The sequence below is a fragment of the Coregonus lavaretus genome (assembly GCF_964263955.1).
Source record: "Coregonus lavaretus genome assembly, chromosome: 10".
Lineage (NCBI taxonomy): Eukaryota > Metazoa > Chordata > Actinopteri > Salmoniformes > Salmonidae > Coregonus > Coregonus lavaretus.
The window spans coordinates 31,476,689-31,497,077 of record NC_139997.1 but is presented as its reverse complement, the minus strand read 5'-3'; the positions used below and the strand labels follow the sequence as shown (position 1 = coordinate 31,497,077).

General features: G+C 43.5%; 1 pseudogene across 1 annotated transcript in view; it reads right to left on the bottom strand.

The window, feature by feature from the left end:
* The window catches only part of LOC311136179 (vacuole membrane protein 1-like), a 108,243-nt pseudogene that overhangs the window by 74,379 nt on the left and 13,475 nt on the right, over positions 1 to 20,389 (bottom strand). Inside the window, exon 6 of the transcript XR_014615428.1 lies at positions 18,442 to 18,552. The product of XR_014615428.1 is annotated as a vacuole membrane protein 1-like (transcript). The remainder of the gene's footprint in view (positions 1 to 18,441; positions 18,553 to 20,389) is intronic.

Sequence of the window (20,389 nt, the reverse complement as noted above, 5' to 3'; positions counted from 1 at the left end):
AGTTCTGCCCACAAATGTTCTATAGGATTGAGGTCAGGGCTTCGTGATGGCCACTACAATACCTTGACTTTGTTGTCCTTAAGCCTTTTTGCCAAAACTTTGGAAGTATGCTTGGGGTCATTGTCCATTTGGAAGACCCATTTGCGACCAAGCTTTAACTTCCTGACTGATGTCTTGAGATGTTGCTTCAATATATCCACATAATTGTCCTTCCTCATGATGCCATCTATTTTGTGAAGTGCACCAGTCCCTCCTGCAGCAAAGCACCCCCAAAGCATGATGCTGCCAACCCTGTGCTTCACGTTTGGGATTGTGTTCTTCGGCTTGCAAGCATCCCCCTTTTTCCTCCAAACATAACGATGGTCATTATGGCCAAACAGTTCTATTTTTGTTTCATCAGACCAGAGGACATTTCTCCAAAAAGTACGATCTTTGTCCCCATGTGCAGTTGCAAACCGTAGTCTGGCTTTTTATGATGGTTTTGGAGCAGTGGCTTCCTCCTTGCTGAGCGGCCTTTCAGGTTATGTCAATATAGGACTCGTTTTACTGTGGATATACACTGCTCAAAAAAATAAAGGGAACACTAAAATAACACATCCTAGATCTGAATGAATGAAATAATCTTATTAAATACTTTTTTCTTTACATAGTTGAATGTGCTGACAACAAAATCACAAAAATTATCAATGGAAATCAAATGCATCAATCCATGGAGGTCTGGATTTGGAGTCACCCTCAAAATTAAAGTGGAAAACCACACTACAGGCTGATCCAACTTTGATGTAATGTCCTTAAAACAAGTCAAAATGAGGCTCAGTAGTGTGTGTGGCCTCCACGTGCCTGTATGACCTCCCTACAACGCCTGGGCATGCTCCTGATGAGGTGGCGGATGGTCTGAGGGATCTCCTCCCAGACCTGGACTAAAGCATCCACCAACTCCTGGACAGTCTGTGGTGCAACGTGGCGTTGGTGGATGGAGCGAAACATGATGTCCCAGATGTGCTCAATTGGATTCAGGTCTGGGGAACGGGCGGGCCAGACCATAGCATCAATGCCTTCCTCTTGCAGGAACTGCTGACACACTCCAGCCACATGAGGTCTAGCATTGTCTTGCATTAGGAGGAACCCAGGGCCAACCGCACCAGCATATGGTCTCACAAGGGGTCTGAGGATCTCATCTCGGTACCTAACGGCAGTCAGGCTACCTCTGGCGAGCACATGGAGGGCTGTGCGGCCCCCCAAAGAAATGCCACCCCACACCATGACTGACCCACCGCCAAACCGATCATGCTGGAGGATGTTGCAGGCAGCAGAACGTTCTCCACAGCGTCTCCAGACTCTGTCACGTCTGTCACATGTGCTCAGTGTGAATCTGCTTTCATCTGTGAAGAGCACAGGGCGCCAGTGGCGAATTTGCCAATCTTGGTGTTCTCTGGCAAATGCCAAACGTCCTGCACGGTGTTGGGCTGTAAGCACAACCCCCACCTGAGGACGTCGGGCCCTCATACCACCCTCATGGAGTCTGTTTCTGACCGTTTGAGCAGACACATGCACATTTGTGGCCTGCTGGAGGTCATTTTGCAGGGCTCTGGCAGTGCTCCTCCTGCTCCTCCTTGCACAAAGGCGGAGGTAGCAGTCCTGCTGCTGGGTTGTTGCCCTCTTACGGCCTCCTCCACGTCTCCTGATGTACTGGCCTGTCTCCTGGTAGCGCCTCCATGCTCTGGACACTACGCTGACAGACACAGCAAACCTTCTTGCCACAGCTCGCATTGATGTGCCATCCTGGATGAGCTGCACTACCTGAGCCACTTGTGTGGGTTGTAGACTCCGTCTCATGCTACCACTAGAGTAAAAGCACCGCCAGCATTCAAAAGTGACCAAAACATCAGCCAGGAAGCATAGGAACTGAGAAGTGGTCGGTGGTCACCACCTGCAAAACCAGTCCTTTATTGGGGGTGTCTTGCTAATTGCCTATAATTTCCACCTGTTGTCTATTCCATTTGCACAACAGCATGTGAAATGTATTGTCAATCAGTGTTGCTTCCTAAGTGGACAGTTTGATTTCACAGAAGTGTGATTGACTTAGTTACATTGTGTTGTTTAAGTGTTCCCTTTATTTTTTTGAGCAGTGTAGATACTTTTGTACCTGTTACCTCCAGCATCTTCACAAGGTCCTTTTCTGTTCTGGTATTGATTTGCACTTTTCGCACCAAAGTACATTCATCTCTAGGAGACAGAATGTGTCTCCTTCCTGAGCAGTATGACGGCTGCGTGGTCCCATGGTGTTTATACTTGCATACTATTGTTTGTACAGATGAATGTGGTACCTTCAGGTGTTTGGAAATTGCTCCCAAGGATGAACCAGACTTGTGGAGGTCTACAATTTTTATTCTGAGGTCTTGGCTGATTTCTTTTGATTTTCCCATGATGTCAAGCAAAGAGGCACTGAGTTTGAAGGTAGGCCTTGAAATACATCCACAGGTACACCTCCAATTGACTCAAATGATGTCAATTAGCCTATCAGAAGCTTCTAAAGCCATGACATCATTTTCTGGAATTTTCCAAGCTGTTTAAAGTCACAGTCAACTTAGTGTATGTAAACTTCTGACCCACTGGAATTGTGATACAGTGAATTATAAGTGAAATAATCTGTCTGTAAACAATTGTTGGAAAAATTACTTGTGTCATGCACAAAGTAGATGTCCTAACGGACTTGCCAAAACTAGTTTGTTAACAAGAAATTTGTGGAGTGGTTGAAAAACAAGTTTTAATGACTCCAACCTAAGTGTATGTAAACTTCCAATTTCAACTGTAGGTCAACTATTCTACTATGGGGTTGTCGGACTTCGTTTTAATAACAACATCACATGGCAAAAAGTAGCACTGGAATGTTACATCCTGAGTGATAAAGTATAGGCTTTAAATGACTTTGCCAGCAGCTACAGTACGCTACACACCGCTGTCTGAGTTGAGCACTGCTGTAGTGCGCATTATAGACTATTTCATTCCCTTCATCTGAACATCGGAGTGTCAGCAACAATCATGCATGTCAGTTCAGTGCACACAGCGTAACAGAGAAAATTAATTATTTGAGAACACATTTATTTGGGAATATATTTAGTAGAACAGACATGCTTTTGTCTGCATTAGGCTGTCAACTCCAAACCAGCCCCCCACCAGAGATTTTTATTGCAGATCTAAAAAAAAAAAACGACCTCTCCAGAATCCGTATGATGAAAATCCGTCACAGTGACAGATAACTTTAACCCCTGCAAATGGCACCCTATTTCCTACATAGTGCACTACCTTTGACCAAGACCCATAGGCCGACAGTGGTAAAGTTAGGTTTCACTATCTGCTACAGTGGAACAGTGTGCCACGTAGAACCCACAGAAGGAGGAAGTGAAAGTCTGGGGGTAAAGGACTGACATTGGGGAAAGTGGCAGTCAATATCTTCCTCTACTGCTAAATAAGGCCTAACACACACACACACACACACACACACACCCACCGCCATCGATTAAGTCAACTGTCTGTCGTCGCTCTTGTCCTATTGAATACTCAACCAGTATTCCACTGTAATATTCCACCATGTTCTAGAGCTGCCAAGGGCTGTCTGTAGCAAATGACAGGCACATTATGACAGGAAACGATATTCACTCACTCATTCTGCCAAGTAACTTACAACCAGACTTTCAACCCTGACATCTTACTCTTAAGTATGTGTCATAAAAGTATTGGCAAGTGTCCTGAGGCTTGAGGGAAATGGACCAGGTACAGAAGAACACAAAGTAGGGACTCCTTTCCACTTGGACTTCAAACAACAAGACGCATGGCACAGTGCAGTGTACTCACTTTGGCAAAGTGCTGGCCAGGGCCTGGATTGTGGCTTAAGGTGCCAACAGAGTGGCCGAGCAATCAATGCAGTCAGTGAGTGTGCCCACTTTGGCAACATATTGGCTTGCCCTTGGCTTGTGGGCTATGGTGCCAACAGTGGAACTGGCTTGTGGGCTACTATGGTGCCAAGTGCCAACAGTGGAGCAACAATTCAATCCCAAACCAGAGCGCAGACCCCTAATGGGCTGACTTAACTGACTGTAACCTAACCATAACCCCAGCAGCAGCACAGTCGTCTGCAGGTTTCTGCTCTCTGGTCAGGGGCCAGGGTAACACATTAGTCACAGCCCATTCATGGTCAATTCCACAACCACTTCTCATAATACATCTCCCTGGGCTGCTGCTGGCTGCTGCTGCTGTTACTGTAGTAAGGGACATATACAGGGGAGCCAAACTGTTCTTCCCTCAGGCTTGTCGTGTCCCATTTCAACTGTAAAGCTACACAACCTTACAGAGACCTTAGTAGTAGGATGTCAGCAGGAGGGCTGTCTGGGGTTTGGGCTCAGTGTTGGAGAGGTGTGGAATGGTTAAGAGATGTATTCACACACACACACAAACAGCAGGCCTCCCAGGGGTGGGTGAGATCCTGTGGTGAGAGGGGGTGGGGTGTGGGGAGGAAGAGGGAATGGGGGGTGGGGTATGTGGGAGGGATGGGCTCAATGATTTATCCATGTGGGCTGGCCACATTACCTCATCTGAGCCCCATCCACCCGTCTCCACTCCCCCTCCACCTCCCAAACCGTAATGGCACCAGCCGCCACACTCAATCTCTAACCCCCCCGAGAGAGAGAGAGAAGCTGATGAAGAATATGGGGAGTAAATATACAGCCAGATTACATATCATACATACTGTACCATTTTGATGTATACAGCAACATGATTACTATCTGTGGTTACCCCCTCTTTTTCCCCTTTGAGTGACTGATATAGAAAAACAAGATGTCTACATGAGTCATTCTACAGAAGTGGTGCAAATTGGGGGGTTGGATTTTTTTTTCATTTGTATCATATTTTTTCTTTCAACACGTCCTCCAACATATGTCAGGTAGAAATATACTACTCACACACTGTTCGTATTGCATATTTGAAACAGTTACCTGAATTCCTTACCACCCCACTCAATTTATCACTACCGAATCATAGTGAAAAAGTTGCAATAAAACAGAACCATGCACAGTAGTGATAATTTTGATTAACCTTCTATTACAGATTGTTTTTGTATACCAAATTAACAAAATAGTAAAAACATGATTCTTAACATGATTTTCAAAACCTTTCAATTGAATTTATAGAAATATTATTACTATTGTTCTCTGTAAATGTTCAATGTTGATTGTATGAATTTGAAACTTGTTGATTGATTGAATTACTTACACATCTAATTAATTATGTTGTTAATGTTTAAATTATCACTTTATATTAGCAAAATAACAGGAGTTATGGTGTCAAGTGGCAATCAGAGATAAATGGAGACCTCTAGATCTGGTTCAGTCTGCTTTCCACCAGACACTGGGATATTAATTAATCTTTCAGCAGGACAAGAACCTAAAACACAAGACCAAATCTACACTGGAGTTGCTTACCAAGAAGACAGTGAATGTTCCTGAGTGGCAGAGTTACAGTTTTGACTTAAATCTGCTTGAAAATCTATGGCAAGACTTGAAAATGGTTGTCTAGCAATGGTCAACAACCAATTTGACAGATCTTGAAGAATTTTGAAAAGAATAATGGACAAATATTGTATAATCCAGATGTGCAAAGCTCTTACAGACGTACCCAGAAAGACTCATAACTATAAGGGTGAGTCTACAAAGTATTGACTCAGGGGTGTGAATACTTACAGTACCAGTCAAAATTTGGACACACCTACTCATTCAAGGGTTTTTCTTTATTTTGACTATTTTCTACATTGTAGAATAATAGTGAAGACATCAAAACTATGAAATAACACACATGGAATCATGTAGTAACCAAAAAAGTGTTAAATCAAAAAGGATTTTAGATTTTCAAAGTAGCCACCCTTTGCCTTGATGACAGCTTTGCACACTCTTGGCATTCTCTCAACCAGCTTCATGAGGTAGTCATCTGGAATGCTTTTCCAACAGTCTTGAAGGAGTTCCCACATATGCTGAGCACTTGTTGGATGCTTTTCCTTCACTCTGCGGTCCAACTCATCCCAAACCATCTCAATTGGGTTGAGGTCGGGTGATCGTGGAGGCCAGGTTATCTGATGCAGCACTCCATCACTCTCCTTCTTGTTCAAATAGCCTTTACACAGCCTGGAGGTGTGTTATGGGTCATTGTCCTGTTGAAAAACAAATGATCGTCCCAATAAGCCCAAACCAGATGGGATGGCGCAGGTAGCTTAGTGGTTAAGAGCGTTGTGCCAGTAACCGAAAGGTCGCTGGTTCTAATCCCCGAGCCGACTAGGTGAAAAATCTGTCGATGTGCCCTTGAGCAAGGCACTTAACCCTAATTGCTCATGTAAGTCGCTCTGGATAAGAGCGTCTGCTAAATGACTAAATAAAAAAATAAATAATATGGCGTATCGCTGCAGAATGCTGTGGTAGCCATGCTGGTTAAGTGTGCCTTGAATTCTAAATAAATCACTGACAGTGTCACCAGCAAAGCACCCCCACACCATCACACCTCCTCCATGCTTCACGGTGGGAACCACACATGCGGAGATCATCCATTCACCTACTCTGCATCTCACAAAGACGCAGCGGTTGGAATAAAAAAATCTCACATTTGGACTCATCAGACCAAAAGGACAGATTTCCACCGGTCTAATGTCCATTGTTCGTGTTTCTTGGCCCAAGCAAGTCTCTTTTTCTTATTGATGTCCTTTAGTAGTGGTTTCTTTCCAGCAATTCGACCATGAAGGCCTGATTCACACAGTCTCCTCTGAACAGTTGATGTTGAGATGTGTCTGTTACTTGAACTCTGTGAAGCATTTATTTGGGCTGCAATCTGAGGTGCAGTTAACTCTAATGAACGTATCCTCTGCAGCAGAGGTAACTCTGGGTCTTCCTTTCCTGTGGCAGTCCTCATGAGAGCCAGTTTCATCATAGCGTTTGATGGTTTTTGCGACTGCACTTGAAGAAACGTTCAAAGTCCTTGAAGTTTTCCAGATTGACTGACCTTCGTGTCTTAAAGTAATGATGGACTGTTGTTTCTCTTTGCTGTTCTTGTCATAGATATATGGACTTGGTCTTTTACCAAATAGGGCTATCTTCTGTATACCACCCCTACCTTGTCACAACACAACTGATTGGCTCAAACGCATTAAGAAGGAAAGAAATTCCACAAATTAACTTAACAAGGCACACCTATTCTACAATGTAGAAAATAGTAAAAAGAAAAGAAAAACCCTGGAATGAGTAGGTGTGTCCAAACTTTTGACCGGTACTGTATGTAAATTAGATATTTCTGTATTTCATTTTCAATAAATTTGAAAACATTCCTAAAAACATGTTTTCACTTTGTCATTATGGGGTGTTGTGTGTAGATTCAAAAAAATATTTAATCAATTTTGAATTCAGGCTGTAACACAAAATGTGGAATAAGTCTAGGAATGTGAATACTTTCTGAAGACATTGCCATTGAGGGTTTCCACCATTTAAAGTAGTCAACTTGGTGGGGATTCCTATGGGTTGGGAGTGATCAGCCAATGATCAGAGAGCATTGTCTTCTTCAAATTGAGTTGCCTATGGCTTGTAAACCAACGACTAAGGCTATATCCAGGAGCCAAGACCAAGATGTATACCAGGAAATTGGTCCCAAGATCCAGCTCCAGAACCAGTGAGTTGAGACCACTAGATCAAGGACCAAGACCACTAGATCAAGAGTCCATGGGCCCTTTCTTCAATTGTAAGAAACTTAAGTAGAGCAAACTCGAGTACAGTAGAGCCATGCTGGAGAGGGGTGCAATCCTATCACCTGGTGATATTTGTAGGGGTGTGGTTTAAGACATTCATTCTACAGTCTTTTAATGTGTGTGTTTCAGTAGTGACATCAAAAGGTGGGACAGCCTATTTTTGTGGAAAGATGTTTAAAAAGAAATAAAATGACTAATTAGATCAGTATACTGTATTTCAATGTAATAATAGAACAACAAGATGTTCTATTGAAATAAGTTTAATTATTTTATTTTTTTTCCAAACATGAAGTCAGGGTTTGGGACAGCCAACTCTCAATAGAAATAGGTGATGACTTTGTACAATATTATTAACAATATGTTTGTTATTGACTTGGACTGAATTAGAACATATCATGATGTAAATAAATGTCCAAGTTATTTTGGGGGGGTGGGGGTAGGACTGCAATTTACACCACTTCTGTAGAATCATCCATTTACATGCAGTTTAAGACCATTCCCAGCTTCATGCTAACCGAATTAACTTTGACGGATAAATGAATGAACTACTGCCTGTGCTAGGATTTTGTCAGCTCCTCTGGTTGGTTCAAACTGTCAGGTCTGGTCAGGTCTGGTCTGGTCTGTTTGGGTTTGGCCTCCTGTGGTAGCCGTGATTCTGCCATTCCAGAAGGGTTACACACTGACGACCCCACTCTGGTCTAGCATGGCTTCCTTCCTCTGAGGGGGACTGGCTGTGTGGCTTTCTTTCACAGTGAGAGGCTGTTGTGTTTGGTGTTAACAATGCTCCTGTTCCTGTCTGGGGTCTGTCCAGTTAAGGAGAGGCTGGGAGACACACTCAGCCACATGCCTCAGATGACTGAGTTGTTAGATTGAGATTGTTGCAAGTGTGATTCAGCAGTTCCCCCCCCCCCCCCAAAATTGTAAAGTGGTTATCCCACTGGCTATAGGGTGAACGCACCAATTGGTGAGTCGCTCTGGATAAGAGCGTCTGCTAAATGACGTAAATGTGCCCTTGAGCAAGGCACTTAACCCTAATTGCTCCTGTAAGTCGCTCTGGATAAGAGCGTCTGCTAAATGACTAAAATGTAAATGTAAACACACACATTCTCTCACACACACACACACTCAGAAACACTAACCCAGTGTTCTTATTTACACATCTCTGGCATGCAGCTTTGATGGGACTACAGGAGTAAGTCCCAAGATGTTTGCCCGAGCAGCAGACTCAAGCTATAGACACCCTAAAGACTGCAAGTGCGCTAGTTCAAAGTCACTTTGATTATGCCTGCACATCATCGTTCACCAGCAGCCCCAAACATCTAAAGAATAAGCTACAGACCAGCCAAAACAAGCCAACCTATACTGAGCAGCAATGAATGAATGAAAGAATGAATGAATCAACGGATGAATGAAGACATTTGTGCCTCTTGTTTATGCCCTTCAGAAACACACACGCTTTTGTGCTCTGTTTTCCATTGAGGCCTACTACCGTTCGGTTGGACAACAGCCCCCAGAGCAGCTGTGGCACACATTAACCCTGAAACTGCCACCATCTCCGGGGGCGTGAAATGCCTGACCAGACCAGCACAGTCATGTCAGCTTTATAATGCTGTAACTAATGCTGCTTTTTAGCAGGTTAGGGTCAAAGACCAGATTCAGTTCTATAAAGCCCAACTACTACGCAGCTCCAAATAAATACAGTAGGCCAATTGCTTCAAATTGACTGAATTGAAGTAAAGATCTATTTCAATATGCCAATGGATGAAGTGACATTGAAAAGGATCGTGAAATCAGGTGACAGAAAGGTTTACAAAGGGGTTTGAACCTGATCTTAGTGTGTCGCTACAGCACAAAGGCAACAAACAAAGGACCAGTTCTGACACCAGAAAATCGATGGACGGCCACAGGTTTCCTCTGCCACCTTTGACACAGAGAGTAAGTGCATGCAAACACACACACCTGTCAGAGCACTCCCCCTCCTTCACCACAAGTGTGTGTGTAGCCCTCCCACTCCTATTTAATTAACCATCCCCCCACTCCTCCACCCCTGCCACTCATCCGCTACTAAGATGTGGTTTCAGTGAACCAACAGATAGAGAGACAAGGGGCCATGACTCACAGCTCACTGACACAAAGGCCCAGGGGCTCTGTAAAGGGGCTCTATTGTGTAGCACTGTGTTCTGACGTGTTGGGAAGGTTGGCCAGCGGTCAGCCACCCGGGCACCTGCCCTGACTATAGGCAGGTAAGTAGAGAACTTGCCAGCCACAGAGCCACACCACTACCTTTAGTTACACTGAGTCTCTGGGACTGGACAACAACTGGTGTGTGTGTGTGTTTCAGAGGAAGTGTAAGTGTCAGTGTGGGTGTAATGGAGTCTGTTCATGTGAACTTTGTTTCTCTGGATGAATTTGAATGACTGTGTACATGAATGTTGATAGTCATCTAGACTTCTAATGCCTGGCAGACACTACACAACTTTTTAAATCCTAATGTCGCTGAGCATCTCACATTAAACGACCGTCTTTCCTGTCGTTCTTTGTCTTGGCAATGTAGTGGTGTGCACACTAAACAATGCGGATGGGGGGGGGTCACACACTACAAGATTCTTCACTTGGTCGTGAGGATTCTTGATACCACGCTCTCTCACAAAAACTAGGATGTGATGTGATTAGATAGCTAGAACGAGCTGTGGCTCAAAGCAACATCATGAACGTTTTCAGTCAGATATTCACGTTTGCCATACAGAGTTGAAATATCTAGCCAATACATTTTGAATTGAATAACATTGTGTGTAAAGAGCTTGTCAGAGCTGTAACGATTTGACAAGTACAAACGCATACTAGTAGTAGTCAACGCTCCTGTTCGAGAGTCTACACATTCTGGGTGATGCGATAAAACGTCATCATCTCACTGGCTTCTTCTCTGGCGAGCTCTCCTTGGATATTGCTGATCTGCGTTCTCAAATCTTGTCGTTGCATATCTCACACTACAAGAGCATTGCAGATTTTGTGCCGATAAAATCAAACATATTTGAAAATATCGGGATGTCTGGATGGGATCGGTAGCCCTCAGATTGCGTCTCTGACCCGCTCACATTAAACGAGCGTCGGTGACGGCCGCACTCCCCGAGTAGGCAACAACCTGGAGATTTAGTCTCCGATCTCAAAACCTTGTCTGGGACAGCTAAATCGGGGCAAAAATCGCACCCGGCTTAGCTAGACAATAGTCCAGCACTGATACAACTGAGTGGAAAGATACTGCAGATCTTGGTTGGCGCGCTCTGAGACAGTTGTCGTTAATTTGAGCTGTGTTGGTCATCATAATTACAAACAGTAAAACTTAATTTCAGGGAAAATCTGTATACGCTAGGCAAACCTTTCTACAACGTGTAATTTAGACAATCCTACGCGAGGCTGGATATAGAAAACTACAGAATGTATCCTTTATTTAGCCAATCCATTGGGTTACTTCTGAAAGATAAGACATGGTAAATCACACTGCTTAGACAAGCTACAAACACTCTAGTGTTTTTATAATCCCAAGTACAGATAGCATTTTCTGGAGGTTTAGTTGACATTATAGTGATAGTCAAAGAGCGCGCACACACACACAGGTCATTCCCACGAAATGAGTGCCTTTTGCGTCCCTTTGATAAGTAGAAATTGTGCACCAAAGCCTGTTATAATTGTAGTGCCCTTTAATATAGACCACATGGAGAATTCAATGAAGTGCCAAAATTTAGCATTTTGACATGTCCCTTCATGCACCCTCTGACTTCTAGGAAGATTTTAACCCACTTAATCGCAACATTTCTCAAAGTTTTCACCATCATTATAAAACCCTAGTTATTTTGTTGCTTTGACAAAGTAAATTCTGGAGATTATTATTTATTTAATGTGATTAGTGATTCTGTCCTTCATGTTAAGGTCAACCCTGTTACGTGAACTGAACTTACGTTTTAATGTGGTGAAACTAATCCTTTAAAAAAATAAGATGTTCTAAAGAAACATTAGACATCTAATAGTCAAACCATAGTGTAAAAGCAGATGAGCTAGTTCTACTCTTTTTGGCCATGTTCTGGTGTTTTCTGGTGGAAAAGTGAGCGGGTCGAACATAACACATCAACCCTGTTACCCACAGATACAGGCTAGAAATGCTTTAACAATTATTATTATTTTGTGAAGCTTACTTTAAATTGATCCTCCCCGTTACACACAAACTTTTAAACCCCCTATCACAAGGGCATTTATAACTGTTTTAAGATGAAATCATCAATCCTGTTAAAAAGTTAAACCTGTTACTTTATTTGGCACTTACTATAGTGTTTTTTTTATTGAACCTCATGAGATGGGAAAACGTGTTTTTTATGAAGTGGAACATGTGCTCTTTATGACAGAATGTTAAAATCAGGTGAAATCAAGTTACACTACTCACAAGACACCTAATTGGTGGAACGACCCACACACACACACACACAGGACGAGTCTCAGAAATAGCGGCAAGAGGGCGGGTGGGTTTGGGACTACCCTGGCCTGGTTGTGTTTATCCAAACACAAATGTGTTAGACTTGGAATATAATGGTTTTTTAATACATTGTTGCTGTTGATTTACTGTTAATCACAGCAATTTTCTAAGCTGCCCATAATTACTTAATGACAACAGCCATTACTGAATGCAATTTAATTGTGGATGACTCAAATGAGCTCTCATCAAAACTATTTACAGCTTTGCCTAGATTTCCCCAAGTCTCAGTCATCCCTTCCAGGCCCATTAAAACTGGATTTATATGGTATACTGACACAATACAATCTTCCATGATTTAGGAGGACTTCACAAACAAACACAGAAACTGCTCTGGATGCTGTGACGAGAGGGTAATCATTGTAGTTGCTGATGGGCTCAGGTATAGGACAAAGACGTAGATCTGTCCGTAGGATGTGTGTATTCTGGAACCTAAAGCCCCTGGGAGTGGAGACTGTTGTGTCCGAGATCCAGCTATTGGGGAACCACGCCTCAGCAAGTCACAGCGACTCCCTCCCCCTTCTTCCCTCCCTCCCCTTCTCACGTGGCCCGGCACAGGGAGAGACAGAGAGCAGAGGGACAAACCCCCACCCCACCCCAGGCCCCTGCTGTGAGAGCTATGCCCGCTGTGTTGGTGGAGGGGTAGAGACGGTTGGTAAAGAGGAGACGGGCTCTGGCAATAAAGGCCTGTGTTGCTGGAGCAGATGGGCCAGAAGCAGGAACTCGGAGTCATGTGTCTGCGCTGAGACTTAACACATACACACACTAGGAGAACTATAGTCATCACAGCCTCTCTGCCTAACCTTGAAATCAGATCTACCCTCTGGTTGTGAGGTGCATTGACAACTCTATTGTTTTCAAGAGCAGTTACCCCCTCCCTCTAAGCAGCTTGGTGAATCATGAGTCCACGCCAATCGAAGGCAGGAGAGGTGTGTGTGTGCATGGGTGGTGTGTGTGTGTTTCTCCAACAGCCAGTTGTGTCCATGTATACTCAATCTCTCCCAGTCTCACTGTGACACAAACACAAAGGAGGCAAGTGCAGCAATTGCCAAGGTCAGTGAACAGGAAAGCCTCCACTTCACTGCCCGAGTGAGTCAGTCAGGACATCATCAGCATTGACTCTACCTCCCTCTGCTGGGTACTGATTGTATTATATACAACTATAATATATGGAATCACTGTCGTGTTCAGGAGAATGCAACATTGTGTACATTTCAGACAGATGACTAAAGTCACTAAAAAAGACAACCTTCTAGAACACATATACATATATACACATATATATATATATATATATATATATATATATATATATATATATATATACACATATATATATATACACACACACACACACACACACACACACACACACACACACACACACACACACACACACACACACACACACACACACACACACACACACACACACACACACACACACACACACACACACACACACACACACACACACACACACACACACACATCTCCCGAGTGGCGCAGTGGTCTAAGGCACTGCATCGCAGTGCTAGCTGTGCCACTAGAGATCCTGGTTCGAATCCAGGCTCTGTCGTAGCCGGCCGCGACCGGGAGACCCATGGGGCGGCGCACAATTGGCCCAGGGTAGGGGAGGGAATGGCCGGCAGGGATGTAGCTCAGTTGGTAGAGCATGGCGTTTGCAACGCCAGGGTTGTGGGTTCGATTCCCACGGGGGGCTAGTATGATTAAATAATAATAATAATTATAATGTATGCACTCACTAACTGTAAGTCGCTCTGGATAAGAGCGTCTGCTAAATGACGTAAATGTAATATATATCTCACTACACTATGTCAGAAATAGGAAGTGAAAGTCACATGACAACACTCATGTCGTGAAATAGTCACATGCTTGCTGACACCCATGTAGTGAATGAATAGGTCACAGGATGCCTCATAAGCAGAGCCCTTTATGTCCACAGGAAGCTCTGGTTTAGAAAGAAAAACCAGTGACATCAAGACCTCTCAGTGATGTCCTATAGGAATGATATAACTGAGTCCAGTGTTCATGTGCTAGTCGGAACTAGGAAACTCAGAATTCTCCTACTTGGAAACTCGTTGTAGAAACATGAGCTCTGAATTTCCCACTTGAAAGTACCAGAATCAACCAATAGGAAGCTCTACGCAAATAACTTATCTTAATTTTAACACGAAGTTTCCAATAGCACGTGAACGCAGCATTACCTCCTAAAGGAGAGAACATTTACAGAACATTAGCTAGGATTCCCATTAAGTTCTACTTAGTGTTTAGAATGTTCTGCTAACATTCAATAAAATGTTGTGGAAAACATCTGTAACAACCACCACTGAACATTCCCCAAAAGTTTTCTGACAGAGCTCTAGAGTTCCTCTGTGGAGATGGGAGAACCTTCCAGAAGGACAACCATCTCTGCAGCACTCCATCAATCAGGCCTTTATGGTAGAGTGGCCAGACGGAACAACCACTCAGTAAAAGACACATGACAGCCTGCTTGGTTTGCCAAAAGGCAACTAAATACTCTCAGACCATGAGAAACAAGATTCTCTGGTCTGATGAAACCAAAATGGAACTCTTTGGCCTGAATGCCAAGCGTCACGTCTGGAGGAAACCTGGCACCCTCCCTACAGTGAAGCATGGTGGTGGCAGAATCATACTGTGGGGATGTTTTTCAGTGGCAGGGACTGGGAGACTAGTCAGGATCGAGGGAAAGATGAACGGAGCAAAGTACAGAGAAATCATTGATGAAAACCTGCTCCAGAGCGCTCAGGACCTCAGACTGGGGCGAAGGTTCACCTTCCAACAGAACAACGACCCTAAGCACACAGCCAAGACAATGCAGGAGTGGCTTCGGGACAAGTCTCTGAATGTCCTTGAGTGGCCCAGCCAGAACCTGGACTTGAACCCGATCGAACATCTCTGGAGAGACCTGAAAATAGCTGTGCAGCAACGCTCCCCATCCAACCTGACAGAGCTTGAGAGGATCTGCAGAGAAGAATGGGAGAAACTCCCCAAATACAGGTGTGCCAAGCTTGTAGCGTCATACCCAAGAAGAATCGAGGCTGTAATCGCTGCCAAAGGTGCTTTAACAAAGTACTGAGTAAAGGGTCTGAATACTTATGTAAATATGATCTGTTTTTTTTATTTTGAATAAATTAGCAAACATTTCTAAAAACATTTTTGCTTTGTCATTATGGGCTATTGTGTGTAGATTGAAGAGGGGAAAAAAACAATTTAATCCATTTTAGAATAAGGCTGTAACGTAACATAATGCGGAAAAAGTCAAGGGGCCTGAATACTTTCCGAATGCACTGTATGTATTAGAAGGCAAAAAAGGAAGCATGGAATTCGATTGACCATACTGCCATGGCTATATACTGAAAAACTAAGACATAAGAGAGCTTCCCTGGTGGCGCAGAGGATAAAAAACCTGGTTTTGGAACCAAACATTGCAGATTGTCAACATTTGAAGTGTAAAAAATAGTTGTGTTTGTATGATTAAATGCTGTTCAAATGTCCTATGAATGAAAATGGCACGTCTCTATATCACCTTCAAATGTGAATGGCCATTAAGCGTGGAGAGAAATATAATGGGGATGTATTCCAATCTGCTTTAAGGAGCTACACATTTGCATGCTGAGAATGTTGTGGTAATATTAGGTAAAACTTAAATAACATTTTCTAAATGGTCTTGACATGTTCTGAGGACCTCCAAGACAAGATAAAATGTATATTGCGTGAACATCAATGGAATATTATGTTAAACATAAAATTAATATGCTATGAACATCATACAAACTGAATTATCTGTAAATTGTGGAACATAGTGGGAATATTCTTGAAACATCCCAGACAACTCCCATTACTTAATTAAATATTCTGGGAACCTTTAAAGAACTTAGACCAGGTGTTCTGACAACATTATAGGAATGTCCTGTGCAACCTAACTTAAACATTGTATGAATGTCATCACAATTGAGCATATTTGGTGTTTTGGGAACCTCTCTTGTGATATCCCCACAATGCTCCCACAACCTAAAGTAACATTCTGGGAACCTTTAAAGAAAATGTCTTCTGGGAATGTTCTTGTGACATCAGGTGAATGTTTTTTGCACCCTAAAATAAATATTGTACAATCATCCGCACAACTGGACAGTTTTTGTGTTTTGGAAACATATCTTTTGTGATGTCCCCACAATGTTCTCACCAGACTGTTCTCACACCCTAATGAAACATTCTGGGAACCTTTGAAGAACAGATTACATTTGTTTGAGGAACGTTCTTGCAACATCCAGCAAATTTTTTATACAAACATTATCAGCAGACTGGACAGTTTGTGTTGAGAACATTTGCCATGACCTAATGAATGTTCTGGGAACATTCACAGAACCAATTTTGGTTTGCTGGGTGGGCTTGTTTAACGTTGCAGCCAACAGTGCAGGCGACTGTCGACTGAGTGATCTACAATGAACCTTGCATCATAAATAACTACTCAAATAACTACTCACTCACGCTCTGGATAAGAGCGTCTGCTAAATGACGTAAATGTAAATTATTATTTGTAGATCAGTCAGTCACAATTTACCCATGATACATTACGGTTTTGATCCTCTCGAACACTGCCAGTACCTACATACACTGCATGCAGCGTCTGACTCACATTCACAGACAAATGTCCCCACCTACTGCTCACCGAAGGTAAAGGGCATGGGTTTACAGTGAACCCCCTGACCCCAAGCAGGAAAGCTGCATCAACCATTGTGAAGAAGACACTATCTAGAAAGGGGACACAAGTCACGTTGTCAATAAAGCAGTGAATTGGGGAAGCATAAACAGTGTGCGGGCCTTCCTGTTCTTTACAAGTATTCCTTATTAGCCCAGCACCTACATTTTTAAGGATGTGCGTATGACCACAAACTTTTCTATAAACAAGTCGCTGCAACCATCAAACATTGCAAAAATCATAACAAACATTAATATGGTTTCCTGTAGTAGTGAACATTTCCTGTAGAAATGAACATGCGTCATAGACAAGCTAGATCAGATAAGGAGCAGTGTTCTAACCATAAGTCTATGGTTCTACCAAGGCCTCTGTGGGTAGGAGAGCACAAACCCACAATTCATCCCCTGCAATAGCACCCATACATCCAGCAGTCTCAATCAGCTCCACATTCAAAAGCAGGCAACTTTAACTGATTCCTCAAACAGCACTGAAAATCTACTGATCCATCAAAAGGCCATTAGATGGCAACGTCCTCCTTAGAAACAGACAGGCGTCTTGGAAAGTCAGGTCACCCAAAAAAATTTAAATATAAAAACGTCTCAAATTACATTTGCGTGGGCTCTCCAAAACACAGAATGGAGGACACAGTTTCCAGTTCAGCTCCACTGGGCAATGCAATGGGACTGCAACTGTGCTGCTCCCAAATGACAGATGGGGGAGTCAGTGTTAATAATGCTCTCAGAGCAAGCTGTAAAGACTACCAGATGTTTGGGAGCCCAGATCTGCAGCCAGCCCCCATTTTTCCACTCCGCACCGCCGCTCAAAACAGGGAGAGGCAGGGAGAGGGGGGAGAGAGGAGGGTGGAAAGGGAAAAAAAAGAGAGAGCAGCAGAGGTGGAGAGAGAAAGAAAAGAGAGAGGCGGCGAGAGAAATAAAAGAGAGAGAGATAAGGAAAAGAGAAAAAGGGAGGAGAGAAGTTGGCTATCCTTGCATGCACTCAGTCAGCGGGGTCATTGAGTGCACTCATTTTTTGGACTGCCTGTCAAAACACTACTGCTACCCGCCGCAGTGTGTGCCTATTCACTGAGGGAAACGTAACACACTGTTCTATACACACACACGCATCAACACCGAGTTTGAGACGGACATCATACGCAGTGGGACTGACTAAGTAACATCATACAGAGAGGATATTTCAACCTGAGAAGTAACAAGGATTTGGATGGTATATGAAAGTGTTTTTAGGCTAGGTGCAATCTGAGCATCAGCATGCATTTCTATGGCAGGAGACTGTTGTAAGGATCTCTTTTTGAATATGAACATGTATTTGCATGGTATATAACAGTGTTCTCTGACCATTGTGGAAATGTGTATTTGCATTGTAAATGAGAGTTCTTACCAGGTACAGGAGGAAGGTGTGCAGGCCAGTCCCCAGTCCCACAGAGGACAGGATACCCAAGCCTACCCAGTAGGCACACCACAGGAACCTCTTCTCCATGTGCTGCACATACTGCACACAGGGGACAGACACAGACAGAGAGACAGTGTCAGCTTCACAGCAGACCGAGACAGTCAGCCATGGGAGACTCAGGCAGAGTGAGAGAAAAAACGAAGTAGGAGAGACAGGAGGTTTTGCGTGTGCACTGTGTGCACCCTACTCCGTTCTAGAGAAAGGAGGGAGGGACAAGAGAGTGAGAGAAGGTAAACATGAGGCAGAAAGTGAAAGTGCGCCACAGAAAAAGAGGGGGAGCAGTGGGGAGAGGGTGAGAGAGCAAGTATTTGTATTTATTATGGATCCCAATTAGCTGCTGCCTTCTCTTCCTGGGGTCCAGAAAAATTAAGGCAGTTCATACAATTTTAAAAACATTACAATACATTCACAACACACAGTGTGCCCTCAGGCCCCTACTCCACCACTACCACATATCTACAGTACAAAATCCATGTGTACGTGTGTGTATAGTGCGTGTGTATGCAAGTGTCTGCGCCTATGTTTGTGTTGCTTCACAGTCCCCGCTGTTCCATAAGGTGTTTTTATCTGTTTTTTAAATCTAAATTTTACTACCTGCATCAGTTACTTGATGTGGAATAGAGTTCCATGTAGTCATGGCTCTATGTAGTACTGTGCGCCTCCCATAATCTGTTCTGGACTTGGGGACTGTGAAGAGACCTCTGGTGGCATGTCTTGTGGGGTATGCATGGGTGACCGTGCTGTGCACCAGTAGTTCAAACAGACAGCTCGGTGCATTCAACATGTCAATACCTCTCATAAATACAAGTAGTGATGAAGTCAATCTCTCCTCCACTTTGAGTTGGAGAGATTGACATGCATATTATTAATATTAGCTCTCTGTGTACATCCAAGGGCCAGCCATGCAGCCCTGTTCTGAGCAAATTGCAAGTCCTTTTTTGTGGCACCTGACCACATGACTGAACAGTAGTTCAGGTGTGACAAAATTAGGGCCTGTAGGACCTGCCTTGTTGATAGTGCTGTTAAGGTAGAGCAGCGCTTTATTATGGACATACTTCTCCCCATCTTAGCTACTGTTGTATCAATATGTTTTGACCATGACAGTTTACAATCCAGGGTTACTCCAAACAGTTTAGTCACCTCAACTTGCTCAATTTCCACATTATTTATTACAAGATTTAGTTGAGGTTTAGGGTTTAGTGAATGATTTGTCCCAAATACAATGCTTTTAGTTTTAGAAATCTTTAGGACTAACTTATTCCTTGCCACCCACTCTGAAACTAACTGCAACTCTTTGTTAAGTATTGCAGTCATTTCAGTCGCTGTAGTAGCTGACATGTATAGTGTTGAGTCATCCGGCATACATAGACACTCTGGCTTTACTCAAAGCCAGTGGCATGTCATTAGTAAAGATTGAAAAAAGTAATGGGCCTAGACAGCAGCCCTGGGGAATTCCTGATTCTACCTGGAGAGCGTGAGGGAGGGAGAGAGGGGCAGAGAGGGTGAGAGAGCGCAAGTAATAGAGAGAGGCGAAGCAGAGAGTGGCAGGGGTGAGAGGGCATGTGATAGAGAGAGAGAGGGAGAATGAGCAAAATATCATCAGTTAGTGCCTGTTGTTGAGAGTTTTAGAGGACAGGGCCGTAGGATAGGAGTGTTCAGATTCAAAACAACACACACAAAGAGAAGAGCAGAATAACTGTTATTCTACAAGGAAGTCAGCTCTTACACAACTCTTTCCCTCTCTCTCCCTCTCTTCCCCCGCCCATCTCTCCCTCCATCAATCATACAGTATATGGACCAACACCACCTCCTCAAATGGGCAGACAGGTTGTTTTCAGGAAGAGCCAGTGATGTTGTAGATTACGGGAACACTGTG